General features: G+C 39.9%; 1 pseudogene; it reads right to left on the bottom strand.

Annotated features, from left to right (window-relative positions):
- The window catches only part of LOC115821884 (NACHT, LRR and PYD domains-containing protein 12-like), a 123,751-nt pseudogene extending 120,924 nt beyond the window's left edge, over nt 1-2,827 (bottom strand).
- Between the last annotated feature and the right edge of the window lie 14,095 nt (nt 2,828-16,922).

The following is a 16,922-nucleotide window of genomic DNA, read 5'->3' as shown; positions in this document are numbered from 1 at the left end:
GACCAGGGAATTCCCACCAATTCCCCTCCAAATAAAACTTCTAAAGCAGAGGTTTTCAACCTTTTTGGGGCTAAGGCACATCAAAGGTCAAACCAGAATGTCAAGGCACATCAACTTAAAGTTGGCTATTCATTATGAAGAATGTCACACACAGTATGATAGGCTATAATGTCTTTAGTGAGATTTGACCCATATTACACTACAGCAGACTGTCAGATAATTATCAGACAGATAGTTAAATCAGACAGACAATCGTGTAATTTATTAAAAATGCACTGAAGTGCATCTGAGCAAGACCTATACATTTGTGGATGTCTGCAATTGCATTGTTTTTAGTCATAATTGTAACTGGAGATATCTGATATTGCACTTTTACTAGTCATAATACTAGTTGTGGATATCCAGTATGACATTTTTACTAGTCACATGGTATTCTGGATATTCAAAATTAAATTTTTAATATCAGGAATGGTTTTTCATTTTGGATATCTGAAATTAAAATCATGACTACTAATAACTGGGTTGTAGATATCTGAAATGGTAGGAATGTCATTGTGGATATCTAAAATGTTCTTTTTGACTAGGAACAATTACATTACAGATATCTACAATATATATCCAGTCTAGAGATTAAATGTTAAAACAGCTTGCCATAAGCGACCATCTTCTCTGGTCACTACAATAATAATTCTCCTCCCCAAACCGAAATTTATTTTCATAATCAAACTGAGAATGGGACTAAAGGCCATCTAGATAAAAAAAAAAATCAAAGTTGTAAATAAGTGACTACCTACAAACATTTTTATTTAAGAAGAAGCTTCATTGGTGTATTTAAAAATACTATTTCATAAGCCTGTAGAAAAATGCTTTGGGTTCTTCAAAATTCCACGGCACACCGGGTTGAGAACCACTGTTCTAAAGAGTGAGTGTTGTGAAGTGAAACAAAAACTCACAGAGCTTTTCTGCAGCACCTCACAGCTGGGAGCAGTCTCCTACGACCCTCATCTGATGTCTTGTATTTCATCAGGTCAAACTCATCCAGCACCTCCTCTGACATCAGAAACATGTAGGCCAGTGCTGTGCAGTGTGCAAGTGAGAGTTCAGTTGTGTAATTTTCAGACTTGACAAAAGCTTGAATTTCTTCATGGAGAGAGCGATCATTCATTTCAGTCAGGCAGTGCAGTAGATTGATCCATCTCTCAGGTGGGACACCGTCTTTATTTAACTCTTTGATGTAACGCCTTATTTCCTTGATGCTCTGCTGGTTGTTCTGTGTGTGTGTCAGCAGGCCTTGCAGGAGTTTCTGGTTGGACTCCAGTGAGATGCCATGAAGGAAGCGGACAAACAGATCGAGACGTCCATCCTTACTCTCCAAAGATTTATCCACAGCTTTCTTCAGCAACTCATCCAAGGATTCAGATTCTCCTGTTCCCCATACAAAATACTCCAGTGTCTTCATGTTCTTGTGTACATTTCTTCTCAGTCCCGACCCAAAATACTTCAGTGCCTCCACATTCCTCTTGTTTACATAGCAGTAAAACACATAGAGAGCAGCAAAGAACTCTTGAACACTCAGATGCACAAAGCAGTAGACCTTCTTCTGACGAAGCACAGATTCCTCCTTAAAGATCTCAGTACAAATCCCAGAGTACACTGTGGCCTCACTCACATCAATGCCACATTCTCTCAGATCCTCTTCATAAAACATGACATTGCCCCTCAGCAACTGATTAAAAGCCAGTTTAGCAAGTTTCAGAAAGATCTCCTTGCTTGATTCCAGAGGAGTCTTTGAATCTGTCTCAACTTTCTCTTCATATTTCTGCTTCTTCATTTTAGTCTGAATGAGCAGAAAGTGTGTGTACATCTCAGTCAGGGTTTTAGGGATCTCTTTAACATTGTCTTGATGCAGCATTTCCTGAAGCACAGTGGCTGAAATCCAACAGAACACTGGGATGTGACACATGATGTGGAGACTCACTGATGTCTTGATGTGTGAGATGATTCTGTTGGCTTGACTCTCATCACTGACTCTTTTTCTGAAGTATTCCTCTTTCTGTGAATCACTGAATCCTTGGACTTCTGTCACACGACTGATGAACTGAGAGGGGATCTGACTGGCTGCTGCTGGTCTGGAGGTTACCCAGATGAGTGCAGAGGGAAGAAGTTTTCCTTTGATGAGGTTTGATATCAGTATATTCACTGATGATGTTTTGGTCACATCACACAGCCTCTCAGGAATATTCAACTGAAGTCGACTCTCATCAAAACCATCAAAGATGAACAGCATTTTACAGTCAATATATTTCTTTGGATCCAAGTCTTTCAGTTCTGGGTGAAACTCTAGCAGAAGTCCATGAAGACTGAACTGTTCATCTTTAACCAAGTTCAGTTCTCTAAAAGGAAGAACCAACATGAACTCAATGTCCTGATTGGTCCTTCCTTCTGCCCAGTCCAAAATGAACTTGTGCACAGAGACTGTTTTTCCAATACCAGCGATGCCCTTGGTGAGTACAGTTCTGATTTCTGGCTTTTGTCTGTCCCTGCCAGGTTCCTGACTAGACAAGGCTTTTTTCTGCTCTTTAGTTCTGTTGGTTGACAAGGGTTTGAAGATGTCATTGCAGCTGATTGGTTTGTCTTGAGAAACCCATTTCCTGGATGCTGTTTCAATCTGTAAAACCTCATGTTTCTCATTCACTCCTTCACTCTCTCCCTCTGTGATGTAGAGCTCTGTGTAAATGCTGTTGAGGAGGGTTTGGTTTTCTTTCAGTGCGACACCTTCATATAAGCACTCATACTTCTTTTTCAGGGTGGTTTTATGACCCTCAATGATTCTCAGCAGGACATCATCTGACTCAGACATGGACGTGCTGTGTTGGATGTTTTGGCAACACCCAGACTGATCCTCAGTTAGATCTGTCTCCACACTGCAGAGAGAGAGAGAGAGAGAGAGAGAGAGAGAGAGAGAGAGGTGGATAAAAAAACTCCACTCTGAACCTGCTGACACAGACCACACCTGTACTGATCCTGGAGGGCCCCCAAGAGCGCTTAAAATGTCTCACAAGGGACCTTCAATGTATTTATTCATTCATTTAGTTAGTTAGTTAGTTGTGATATATTATATCACTGGTAATCACACAAAAACACAATATTGTGTTAATGGGCTGTCTCCCTCACACACTCTCTGTCTCTCTCTCTCTCTCTCTCTCTCTCTCGCACACTCTCTCTGTCTCTCCCTCTCTCTCTCACACACACACACACACACTTACTCTTTCTCTTTCTTTCACACACTCTCTCTCTCTCTCTCTTTCTCTCTTTCTCTGTCTCTTGCTCAAACACACACACTCTCTTTCTTACACACACACACAAACACGCACCCTCTCACTCTCTCACACACACACGCACACACACACACACTCTCTGTCTCTCATGCAATCTCTCTCTCTCTCTCTCTCACACACATACTCTCTCTCTAAACAGCGTATAAAGACAGAGAAAACCATCAAACATACTTAGCTCTGACTGACTGCTCTTCCCAACATCTACCAAACCAACGCTCAGACAGAGAACAGAGAAGACTGTCTCAACTACATCCTCATTCAGCTACACAAGCTTTTCACTCCACACTATAGATTCTGTTTGGTTTATTCTATTTTATTCTACTTTATGTCATATTTGCTATGTAAAGATGTATTACTTTGAAATAGTGTCTTTTCTAGGATGATGTTTCAGATGATTAAAAAAAATTGAGAACACACGGATGACCCTTAACACAAGTTATATCATCTCTACAGCCCAGTAAATACATTTATAGAGAGAATGAAAAATCTGGCAGTTAATGCCCTTTAACCTCAGCTATTTTCTGGTGTTTGACATACAGTTAAACCACAGGCCTGTTAACATTCTCCCTCAGCCGTTTGAGACAAACACCGCTAATGGACACACACAATCTCTCCCTCTCTCTCTCTCTCAGACACACACATACTCACTTGCTCTCTCTCTCTCTCTCTCTCTCTCTCTCTCTCCCTCTCTCTCTCTCTCAGACACACACATACTCACTTGCTCTCTCTCTCTCTCGCTCTCTGTCTCTCTCTCTCTCTCTCTCTCTCTCTCTCCCTCTCCCTCTCTTTTGCTCTCACACACACACAATCTCTCTTTCTCTCTCTCTCTCTCTCTCTCTCTCTCTCTCACATACACACACACACACTTGCCCTCTCCCTCTTTCTGTCTCTGTCTCTCTCTCACACACACTGTCTCACTCACACACACACACAGAGCCGGCCCGACTATAAGCGAACTAAGCAGCTGCTTAAGGCCCCCATGGCCACCAGAGGGCCCCCAAGAGCGCTTAAAATGTCCCACAAGAGAGTTGACTTTATTTATTTATTTAGTTGTGATATATTATATTGTGGTGATCTTATAAAAACACATTATTATGTTAACGGGCTGGTGAGCTAATACTATTGGTTTAATCAGTTACTGCTGCCTCTGTCAGAGCTGGTGTCATGTTCATACACATACACACTGTAACTGACATTAACTGTATTTTGATACAAACACAGTCAGTCAGACTAACGTTAGATTACAGTCCTGTCCTCTGGGTCGATGGAAAAAACAGCAAAAAAGTAATGTTGTAAAAAGGACATATCCCTCTGTTTATCTAAGTCATTTGATTTTAACTGGAGTTGATTGTTGTTCTTATGACAGAGTATTAGGGCCACACTGAGGGTAAAAAAATTTGGAGACTTCCAGAATAAGGTCGTAATGTTACATCATATGTTCTGCACTTTTCCACACTGCAAATTTTTCAAACCAAAACCCATTAAAGTGGTTAACTTTTTTACAGTCAATGCATTGTCTGCTGGTTTATTTTTGTTACTTTTTCAGTACAAAACATTCAGTATGCCATTTAGTGCTGTATCACTTTGAATATTAAAGTGCAAATGAACACCAGACCACTCTTGTGAGTTTGCTACCTTTTAAGATTAAAAACCATAGAGGGGTAAACACATGCCAGGCTGACATTGGTATGATGTAAGAAACACAGCTACCACTAATAAAACTGATAATGGGTGTGTTAGATTTACAGTAGGTGTGTGAATGATCAAACATTGACAATAGTCATTAGTATTGGTGGCGCCGAGGCGGTGGAGGGCCCCCAGTCAAATTCTGCTCAGGGCCCCATAAAGGCTTTGGCCGGCCCTGTTTTTAATGGTTGTCCTTGCAGTGTGAACTGTGTCCTTGTCGGATGAGAATGATTTGAATGGTGTGTACTGAGTGTGTACTGAGGTCTGGGAGAATTGAGCAGGTTAGTCAGTGTATAATATACAGTATATCATGTGTCATAAACACTGGTCAATGTGACAGAGTGACAATAAGGAATCATCTGCTGAAAAATCATCTGAAAATCACTGAAGAGTTTACAGGTAAAGTGACTGAATCAGTGTGTGACATTTCCTGTTGTTTGGTGACCACTTCATTTAATCATATCAATGTTTGGTTTCATAACAGCCAAGAACTACAACATATGAACAGCATTTTGTGTGTGTTTTAGTTTCACTCTCTTTGATTCCAAATATCTGAATCAAAATATCCACACATCTCACTGTAACCTGTGTGATCTCTCTTTAGCTGTGTTTATACACATTGACATTATCAGTATGAATATATTATACACAGTGTTAATATCAACTTATATTATACATATAGTTAATACAGTATAAATACAATCACTCACTGTGACTCAGATGGGACTGGTTCTCTGCTGAAGTCTATAGGTTGAGGCATGGATCTGTCACTCTTCATAGACACACAGCTGGGTACTGGAGATCCTGGTCTCTGTGTCCTGTAGTCAACAGGATCCTCCTCCTCACACTGTCCAGACTGACTCATTCTACAGACAGTGTTCTTCTCCTCTCTGTCCCCACAGTCAATCCTTTTAGTTTTCTCCATTCTCACAATGTCCACTGACACTTGTTCAGACAGTGCAAATGTTCTAGTCCTGATGACACACACACAGTCATAAACAGGAGTGTGTATGGAGACCAGATATACAGCGTGTGGCGGCCATGTTGATCTGTTTGTTTCTGTTCAGATTCACTCCTATCTGTCTTAAAAACTGAACTTCCCAAATAAACTCCTCATCTATCAGGTATAACAGTTACTCTCTTTATGTTACTAACATAAAGTGTGTGTGTGGGGGGGGGGGGGTGCATTTACAACATATTAACATTAACATATCATTCATAATATGTTACACTGTCTCCGTATACAAAACACTGACATTAATATGTTCATAATATGTTACACTGTCTCCATATACCACACACTGACATTAATATATCATTCATAATATGTTACACTGTTCCCATATATAACACAGTGACATTAATGTATTCATAATATGTTACACTGTCTCCGTATACAACACACTGACATTAATAAATTCATAATATGTTACACTGTCTCCATACACACTGACATTAATATATTCATAATATGTTACACTGTCTCCATACACACTGACATTAATGTGTTCATAATACATTGTGAAAATCACAGGACTATTTTTCTCTCTTCATTTAGTTAATGTCACATCGTCAGCACAATCATCGTCACACGACGCTCCGAGTAACCTGACAGGTTAAACCGCATTTACAAGTGATTTTCCATGATCAGATTTCATGAACGTAAACTCATGATTTCATATTCAGTCTATTACTCTTCAGTAATTCAGTAGTATTCAGTAATATCCAGTAGTGTAGTCTGTATAGGCCTAATTCAGACAACATCTTGATCATATTTTATAGCATTTTCGGCAAACTGACAATTCTGCCGCGACTGAAAGGTCCGTTTCAAAGCTCTTTACTTGTCGGTTAATCACTCTGTCTACTGATCACGCTAACAACGTAATTATAGTCGACTGAACTATATATGAATATGAACGTTTTCACATGCTCACCGCAGATTTTCATACCGATGACTAAAGAAATCGTTTATCTTCCAAAGCTACTGCGTCGACATTGCAAGAAGAACATTTGCTTTCGTTTTCTCCTCTGTCTGTCTAGAACTTTAAGGAAGTCTCTGCTGACGTCTATGAATGTGACAGCCCTGGAATCTAAGATAAATGTCATATGCGAGAGAATGAAGAGGAACAGCTGAATGAAACTCTGACCCATATAAAACGTGCAGATTTAAACTGTCATATTTTTTAAAATTATTATTATATATATACATACATATATGTGCGTGTGTGTGTGTGTGTCTGGCCGCGTGTCTGCCTGCAAACCTTAAATCAGACAACTGTTACTGTGATCGACCTTTTATACATGAAACAAATGACTACAGACAATAGGTTTATAATGTTACTTAATGCAAATCAGAATCTAGGTGTTAATGCTAAAGGCCCCTTTTGTCTGTGGTCGTTGCCATTTGTCCATTACTGGTTGTATTTTGCCTTAATCAGTTGCTCTTGGCTCCAGCTATAACATGGCGCCAGAGGTGTGAAGCTTTCTCTGTAGCTATGATAATAAGCCTGTCAGGTTCTCCTATTCTGAACCATGTCTGTTCAGATGTCACTATAATCTTACAGAGATCAATGTAAATGTCAATGTTAATGTAATAGGACTGCAGTGTCACATAATGCAAATATACTTTAATTTTAGTGTGACGGAATATAATGTAGTTGTAACATAATGGAATGGAATGCAATTGTAATGTCAATGTAATGTAAATATGATGTAATGTAAATATAACCGTAATTTAAATCTAACTAATAGAAATGTAATTGTAAAGGTAACAGGTTTGTTTGTAGAAAGTTCTAGAGCTGACAGTGCATTCTCAGAGCAGAATCTCCAACAGGAGCTGTCTGTAGAGCCCTGAACCAGAACTGTGTGAGAAACCATAGATCTGGGGATGGTCTAAAAATGTCTAAACCATAGATCTGGGTATGATATAAAAATGTCTGAATCATAGATCTGGTTATGGTGTAAAAATGTCTAAATCATAGATCTGGTTATGGTATAAAAATGTCTGAATCATAGATCTGGACATGGTCTAAAAATGTCTAAATCATAGAGGTTTGAAAAGTTGTCATGGTCAGAGTGAATCTCATGGTTGAGAGAGAGGCTGAAGCCATCCAGACTCTACTGAGAACAGGCTGTGTGTCCAAACTCATCAGCCTGACAGAGAAAGTAAAGACACACAGTGACACAGTCCCATGGGACAGATGGAAGAGTCTGTCCACAGGACAACAGTCTCTACAGCTCTTCACACAACTCACTGTTACAGGAGACAGACCAGATTAAAAACACACACACAGCATGTCTCTGCTTGACTACTGTATTCTGACAACACTGTCACAGATATTATTCTATAAATCAGTTGATGAATTGTCCATGTTCTCTAATCATTTCAGTGGACACTGCTCTATAACACAGTGCAGTGGAAAACCAGTCAGAACAGACCTGTTCCATGGACTGTCACATGACCACATGTTCCAGTCTATAGACACAGATTATCTGTGTCCTGTCTCTCTGCTCCACATCCTCATTTTTCAGTCTCACGATCAGACACTTATAAAGATTTACTCCACACTGGAATGACACACAGTGTGAGAATGTAGCTTTAGTAAATGAGTGAGTGACAATGTTCCTCTGTTGGGTTCTGTTAAAACCCAAACTGATTCACTACTGATGATTCACTGCCTGATTCTCTTCTCCAACTATCCACAAAAGCACAAATCACATCAGAGCTGTGTTCTCTCTCATTTAGAGAAGCACCTGTTTAATCACATAGGTCCACTCTGTATTCCATTTAAGGGACTCCTCTAACAGTGACCCCCCTCACCCCCCCCCCCCCCCCACACACACACACACTCACACACACGCTATGTAATAATGAAGTGAACACAAATGAACTAAACCACTTTGTCAGACACCTGAGAGACAGCGCTATGGGAAGGGGATCGCTAAGAGGGAACTCTGGTTGGACTCTGGTGATTGGCCTGCTGTCTAGATGGGCTGTGACCCTAATCTGTTTTGTTATGTTCCCTCCATGAGCCGCCACCGTGCTGAAAGCCAAGCTTGAGGCAAGTGTATTCAGGCAAATTTATCACAAAGGACAATTAACTAATCTTTACACATTTAAAAATGCCAATTTACCAAAGATTTAATGAAACATTACTGACAAAGATAATAGATGTTATGAAACCTGGTTGTAGAGACCTGCAACACAACATACGCTACACAGTAGCTTTGTATCTGTGTGCACAGGGACAGTCCTGCTTTAAACTAGACCAGAACCTGTCTGGGCTGAATGTCTCACCTCATTTAAAGTAACCTCAGTCAAATCTAATTCAATTAAACAAGCTGCAGTTATATTTGCTACCTGACCACCATTTGACACGGCATGGGAAAAGTTTTTTTTAGACGACTCACTCAGCAGAGAAAAGTCATCTCCTTTTGGAGCATCAGACAGCAGGTGTCATTCATCAACATTTACCGTGTTCCTTTTTTAAATACTTACACTGATATTTCATTCATCATCATTTATCGTGTTCCTTTTTTAAAATATTTACACTGAAATTTCATTCATCAACATTTACCGTGTTCCTTTTTTAAATACTTACACTGACATTTCATTCTTCATCATTTACCGTGTTCCTTTTTTAAATATTTACACTGAAATGTCAAGATGTTGTGTAAGAATGTTTCTCTCTTCTAATTACTCTTCTCTGGGAAATGACTTTTGTTTTCATCAAATGACCAGAAACATAACATTCAGCCTGAAATTCTCTAACTTTCCATCTGAGTAGTCACAACAACACCTCTGTGTTCTCTCACCGTGTGTGTGTGTGTGTGTGTGTGTGTGTGTGTGTGCGTGTGTGTGAATAACACTGCTGTTCATCAGAGTGCACCTAGAAAATAATAATAATGATAATTCCCCAAACTCTTACAATGCTGTTATTAAACTGGATGGTCACAGTTGTAAGTTAGCTAATGTTAACATATAGCTAGAGCTTTACTATGGCACAAACATATATAAATATAACAAATCTATGTGATGTGGAGCAAAGTGGAGAAGTGGAAGAAACTGATTATTTATTTCATCCAAGAGGAATTACTGAAGAGTACAAATTAGCTGAAATAAAGAGCAAATTTAATCTTCTGAGAGAAATCATCAGGATGGAAACAGATTTTTCAGACATCATTAGCACACTCTGACAGTGAGAGTGTTGTGGAGTCAGGCTGTCCACAGATAATGGATTGAATATAATCACAAACGACTGGGGGGCAGGGCATTCTCAAAGTCTAAGGTGTCTCCTTATGACTGATTATTGGTCAAAAATGATATTCTGAGGTCATAAAACCATTACCAAACACACGGGGGCCATAAAACCATTACCAATTACATGGGAGTCATAAAACCTTTACCAAACACACAGCGGTCATAAGACCATTACCAAACACACAGGGGTCATAAAACCATTACCAAACACACAGGGGTCATAAAACCATTACCAAACACACAGGGGTCATAAAACCATTACCAAATACACAGGGGTCATAAAACCATTACCAAACACACGGGGGCCATAAAACCATTACCAAACACACAGGGGTCAATGTAGTGCTCTCTCTGAACCTGTTTTTATGAACGAATATGAAAGCGTTTAATTTTTTGTCTGTGTTGTGGACCCAGAGTGGGGAAGAACCAGAAGGACAGAGTGAGAATATGGTCACATATAAAGTGGAGAAGAGAACACACGGTTAATTCACATGTATTAAATAAACTGTTGAGATAATCCACACTAATCCAATGTTAGATATTAAAACCAGGCTCAGTTTATTTAACACTGGTGAATGTGCATGACCTCAGAAATGAATTCATACAGTCTCACTCAGGAACTGACTGGCTGTACCTTGACTGAGGACTGCAGGCTGAGATGGGAAAAGTTCTTTTAACCTTGAAAATGTTTTCAGAATACACGCTTTCTGCATTAAACTGATGAATTTCTGACATGTTTCTTAAGCCTTCTTCATCAGTGTGTGTAGTGAGTTGACGTCCGTTCACTGCTGTGAGAAGGGACATTGAGGTTTTTGTATTCATGATCAGTGATGAGTTGTTTCTCCTGCACATGCTGGAGGACAAAGCTGATATCAGCAGACAGGATCTGAGTTAGTGTTGACTTCTGTTCACACATGGTCTGCATTAATCATCATAAAATAAATATCACTCATCCCTAAAACACAAAACCAGTCATATATCAGATTATCACCCTTTCAGATTGTGTCATGAGAGTCAGGCAGGTAGTCTCCATGTGATATGTCTGTCTATTTCACAGAGAGAGAATGAGTCCAGTAAGAGAGTGAAGAGACTGTGAAAGGGGCTTATGTCAGATGTGTTGGTATGAATATGAGAGAAAGATCAGCCCAGCTGGGGTTTTTCACCTACAACACTGTGTCTGATATAGTCCACCATTAGGACCTGACCGATATAATAAGTCACTATGTGATATCTTTTATCATTACACCATTAGGACCTGACTGATATAATAGGTCACTATGTGATATCTTTTATCATTCCACCATTAGGACCTGACTGATATAATAGGTCAATATGTGATATCTTTTATCATTCCACCATTAGGACCTGACTGGTCTAATAGGTCACTATGTGATATCTTTTATCATTCCACCATTAGGACCTGACTGATATAATAGGTCACTATGTGATATCTTTTATCATTCCACCATTAGGACCTGACTGATATAATAGGTCAATATGTGATATCTTTTATCATTCCACCATTAGGACCTGACTGGTCTAATAGGTCACTATGTGATATCTTTTATCATTCCACCATTAGGACCTGACTGGTCTAATAGGTCACTATGTGATATCTTTTATCATTCCATCAGGATCTTTATAAAGTACAAACAGGGATTTGTAAACTATTTGTCTTTCCTTGGCATCTAACTTGAAGAACTCTGGATGTTTCTTACACACACACACACACACACACACACACTTAATTTATGTAAAGAGCTTCAGTCTCCACACACAGAGAGACTTGTAAAGTGTCAGTTGTGTAAGTGTCTGGTAGGTCACTCTATCACTCTATCACTCTCTTTATTGCTCTTTACCATTTTCCATTTGGTCTTTTCACTCTCCACTTTCTACAGCATGTGGAGTATGATCAGCTATGAACTCATCCACTGTCTTATGTGAATGAACTCAAAGTTCAAGTTCAGACTGAGAAATGATCTGACTGAATCTTCCTCTCCTGTGGTGTTGGGTTACACTGTGGTATGCAAAAGTTCCATGACGTTTCAGTGAAGATTTAAAAACCAGTTTATCATCTTTAGACTTCACTGGAAACACAAAACATGTCAAGGAATGCTGTGTTATTATAGTCAACAGTACAGTGCATAAAAAAGAAATGAAAAGCACACACACACACACACACACACACACACACACATACTGTAAACACACATATAAATGAAAAGCACACACACACACACACACACACACACACATACAGTAAACACACATATAAATGAAAAGCACACACACACACATATACAGTAAACACACATGAATGAAAAGCACACACACACACACAGTAAACACACATGAATGAAAAGCACACACACACACACATACAGTAAACACATATGAATGAAAAGCACACAGACACACACACATACAGTAAACACTCATGAATGAAAAGCACACACATATCTATAATGTTACCAGGAGTTAATGGCTGAACGCATCATACCTGCGTTCCAGCACACATCGGACGCAGATCGCTAAAAAGAGCGTATGACTTCCTGTACTCGGGACAGCGGCTTGAACCGCGACTCGACTGTAAATTGGTAACGATGCAATTTCGACAGAAAGTGTGTTCACAGCGCAGACTTACCGGATCGGTGAAGTCTTCGAGACATATTGGACATTTAATTTGTTCTGACAGAACTGTCGCCATCATAGACTCGCGACAGTGTTTATCGGTAATGTTGCAGAAAACCTCGTGCTTTGTTACTGCAGCGTTTTCCTCATATATGGATGGAGAAGTTGCTGTACGTGACTTTTTAGGAATCTCAACCAACCGGCTCAAGGTAACAGCCATCACTGCGGTGAACGAGATGGTTATCTCTGAAACACAGTCCTGTTTGGCTGCCTTTTATGAAAACATTAGGAAACACGTGCAGGTTGTCAAAACAGGCTAAAGTTATGGGCGCATTAACATTCAGCCACTAACAGATCTGAAAACATCGTGTGGAGAAGGAAGAGCAAACCTAAGACATTAAAACTAAAACCAACAATGTGATATCATGTCCAAACTGGTCCTTTATAGTCTAAAAATGATACTAAAAATAAAATAAAGTCAAATCAAATAAATCATTTATTTACTTACTCGCTGACTTAGTCACTTACTTAAATACTTACCGTTGGGCTATCGCTAGCATCAGCATGTCCTCTGGAGGCCAAAGAGTCCAGTCATCAGTCAGTCTCCTCAAGAAACCAAAAACCAAGATCGATAAAGCTCATTTAGTTTTATTAAGAATCATGCAAATATTTGAACAAAGACGGAATAAAAACTCTATAGATGTATTTCTGAAATGGGACAATAAGACTCTCCCTTGGCAACCAACACTCTACATGGTCCTTCTGTATTACGACGAATTTAAATTTCCAATACATCACCAGGCACAGAGAAAACCTGTACAGACAGAAACACACAGTGTTCCTTATATGTATTACTGTACATGTAGATTACAACATACAAGTAAAAACATGTTCAGAAAATGAACTATCTGAGCATCAGAGCTAAAGGCAGTCAGAGGCATATAGTGATCAGAACTGTACATGCGTCAGGAAGAACACACTGCCATAGGGGATCTGCTCTGTCCCTTAAGATAAGCTCCAGGACAAAGACAGAGGGCAAAGGGCAAAGGTCAAACACTCCTTTGTGTGAATCAGAGTCAGACTGTCAGCATTGTAAAAAGAGACACTGCTTCAGTCTCACAGTCCAGGTAAAGACAGATTTTCCTGGGCTTCACCCTGATGTCTAAATGGGTTTTAGGAGCGTCACACGTGATGCTGTGCCCTGTGTCCTGTTCTAAGAACAGCGTGATGCACTGGGAACCAGTTCCAGCAGAACGTTTACCGCTGATCCCCACACCCCAGTCTGGTTCTTCTCCCACCTCCACCTCCCAGTAGTATTGTCCTTCATCCACACTGGTCTGAGAACAGGAGAAGGGCCTGTCGTCTTTGTAGAGGAAGAAGATTCCCTCTCTGTCTGTCTCTCTGAGAGCAGGAGAAGGACCTGTGGTCTTTGTAGAGGAAGAAGATTCCCTCTCTGTCTGTCTCTCTGAGAGCAGGAGAAGGGCCTGTCCTCTTTGTAGAGGAAGAAGATTCCCTCTCCTGTCTGTCTCTCTGAGAGCAGCAGAAGGGCCTGTGGTCTTTGTAGAGGAAGAAGATTCCCTCTCCTGTCTGTCTCTCTGAGAGCAGGAGAAGGGCCTGTGGTCTTTGTAGAGGAAGAAGATTCCCTCTCTGTCTGTCTCTCTGAGAGCAGGAGAAGGACCTGTGGTCTTTGTAGAGGAAGAAGATTCCCTCTCTGTCTGTCTGCTGGATGCTCAGTCCAGTGGGTAACACTCTCAGGTCGTCATGGTTACTGTCTTTCAGAGTGTGACAGTGAGGAACTGTAAGGAATTAGAGTTCATGGGTCATTCCACTCCAGTTAGAATGAAATGAAATAACACACCTGTGTTTTGGACTGAAGATGGATATAACGCACCTGTGCTTTGGACTGAAGATGAAATAACACACCTGTGCTCTGCTATCGGCTTTACTAACATTTGTCATTTTTCTAAGTTTTTTTTTTATTTACCTTTCTGGATTGATGGATTGATTACATATACACAGAGGGTCTTTAAGGCATTAGGGTTTTTTTAATTTACCTTTCTGGTTTGATTACATATACACAGAGGGTCTTTAAGGCATTAGTTTTTTTTTTTATTTACCTTTCTGGATTGATGGATTGATTACATATACACAGAGGGTCTTTAAGGCATTAGTTTTTTTTTATTTACCTTTCTGGATTGATGGATTGATTACATATACACAGAGGGTCTTTAAGGCATTAGTTTTTTTTTTATTTACCTTTCTGGATTGATGGATTGATTACATATACACAGAGGGTCTTTAAGGCATTAGTTTTTTTTTGGGGGGGGGGGGCACTCTTAATGTAGTGAATGACAGAAACAAAGCAGGGTGACCAGTCTGTGTCATGGGTTTTTTTTTTTATGAAGTTCTGGGTGCATGCACAGGGTCTTCTCAGATTTATTGGAAATGAAATATGAAACAAAAAGTCATTCTTGAAACTCACAGGACTCTTGAGACAGGATTCAACGCACTGACAGTTCACAACAGTCTGACAACTCAAAGGATGAAGCAACTCAGCTCCACATGGAGAGTAGAAGGAGAGGCCTTTGGACAGAACAGGACCAGACAGAACCAACAGACAACAGGTAGAACCAGTCATTAAACTGAAACAAAGGAAACCAGGAAGTAACACAAACCTAACATAAAATGGACAGTATTGGGGGGGGGGGGGGGTGACAGTATGAGGCATCTTACCATCACTTCCAATGATTGTGATTAGTTTTTTTTTTTTCTTCTCCAACATTTTTACACGGTCATTAATCTTCATGTTACCTTGCATTCTGTCTCTGGTATGGAAAACAGCTGTTCAGTGAGTGTCAGCATAAGAACCACATGATCCTAGTTTCAGAACATTATTATTCACTCTTTTAAAGTAGATGAAGGATTTTTTACCAATAAACAATAGGTCAAATATCTGTGGATAGATGTGCTCTGGGAGACAGGGGAAAAGGTCATTTATGTGGAGGAGACAGTGATTTAATGGTGCTTCTGAACACAAAACCAAACTTTACAGTGAGATTGTGAAGGCCTGGATGAGCTTTGTTAACAAGACACATGATCCATTTAAACACCACACCCGTTATTTATTCTCACCCCCTCAGCCGGACATCGTGATCCGGACACAAGTTTACCTAAACGTAAATAAATTCAGCTTATGAGTATTCCCAAAAGTGAAAAGACAAAATAATTACAGGAGACACGAGGTGACACGCTGAGGGTCCATTCTCACACACATCACTTTCACACAACATGCATCTTCTGAGTCATAAAACATCACTTTCACACAACATGCATCTTCTGAGTCATAAAACATCACTTTCACACAACATTCATCTTCTGAGTCATAAAACATCACTTTCACACAACATGCATCTTCTGAGTCATAAAACATCACTTTCACTCAACATGCATCTTCTGAGTCATAAAACAAAAGCAGAATTAACATGAGAGGTTTTGACTACTTTGGCGGTGTTCAAAAACAGCACAAGGTACTTAGTTCAGACTGATAATGAGGTGGTAATGGTAATTGAGTTCTCTAAGCGTCTCTGTCATGAGACAATGTTAGACATTCAGTAGAAAATAAAGTTATAGAGGTCATTTCTCATCTCCTTCTCTTTGTCTCTCCTCTCTTTTTGTCCATTAACCAAACACACGTCACCAACTGCTCTGGACCTACACTGCTGCCCAGGAGGAGGGTTAAACTCTCACAACGCTGAGTTTAGTTCACGTCTGGAAAAACAATACAGTCGGACTCACACGGGTTTCAGTGGTGAGGATTCAGACGTATGTGGGTTACAAAAATGATTAAAAAAAGTTTAAAAATCAAGAAAGTTCCAGAAACGTCAAATTTGAGGTTGGCAGACGTCGAGCGCAGCCTAAAGTAAAACGACATGTGTCCATATCCTGTTCAACATCCTCAGTGTCTCTCTCTCTCTCTCTGTCTCTCTCTCTGTCTGTCTCTCTCTGTC

Source organism: Chanos chanos, chromosome 9, assembly GCF_902362185.1.
Source record: "Chanos chanos chromosome 9, fChaCha1.1, whole genome shotgun sequence".
NCBI classification, from domain to species: Eukaryota; Metazoa; Chordata; class Actinopteri; order Gonorynchiformes; family Chanidae; genus Chanos; species Chanos chanos.
This window is presented reverse-complemented; position numbering and strand designations above follow the sequence as displayed.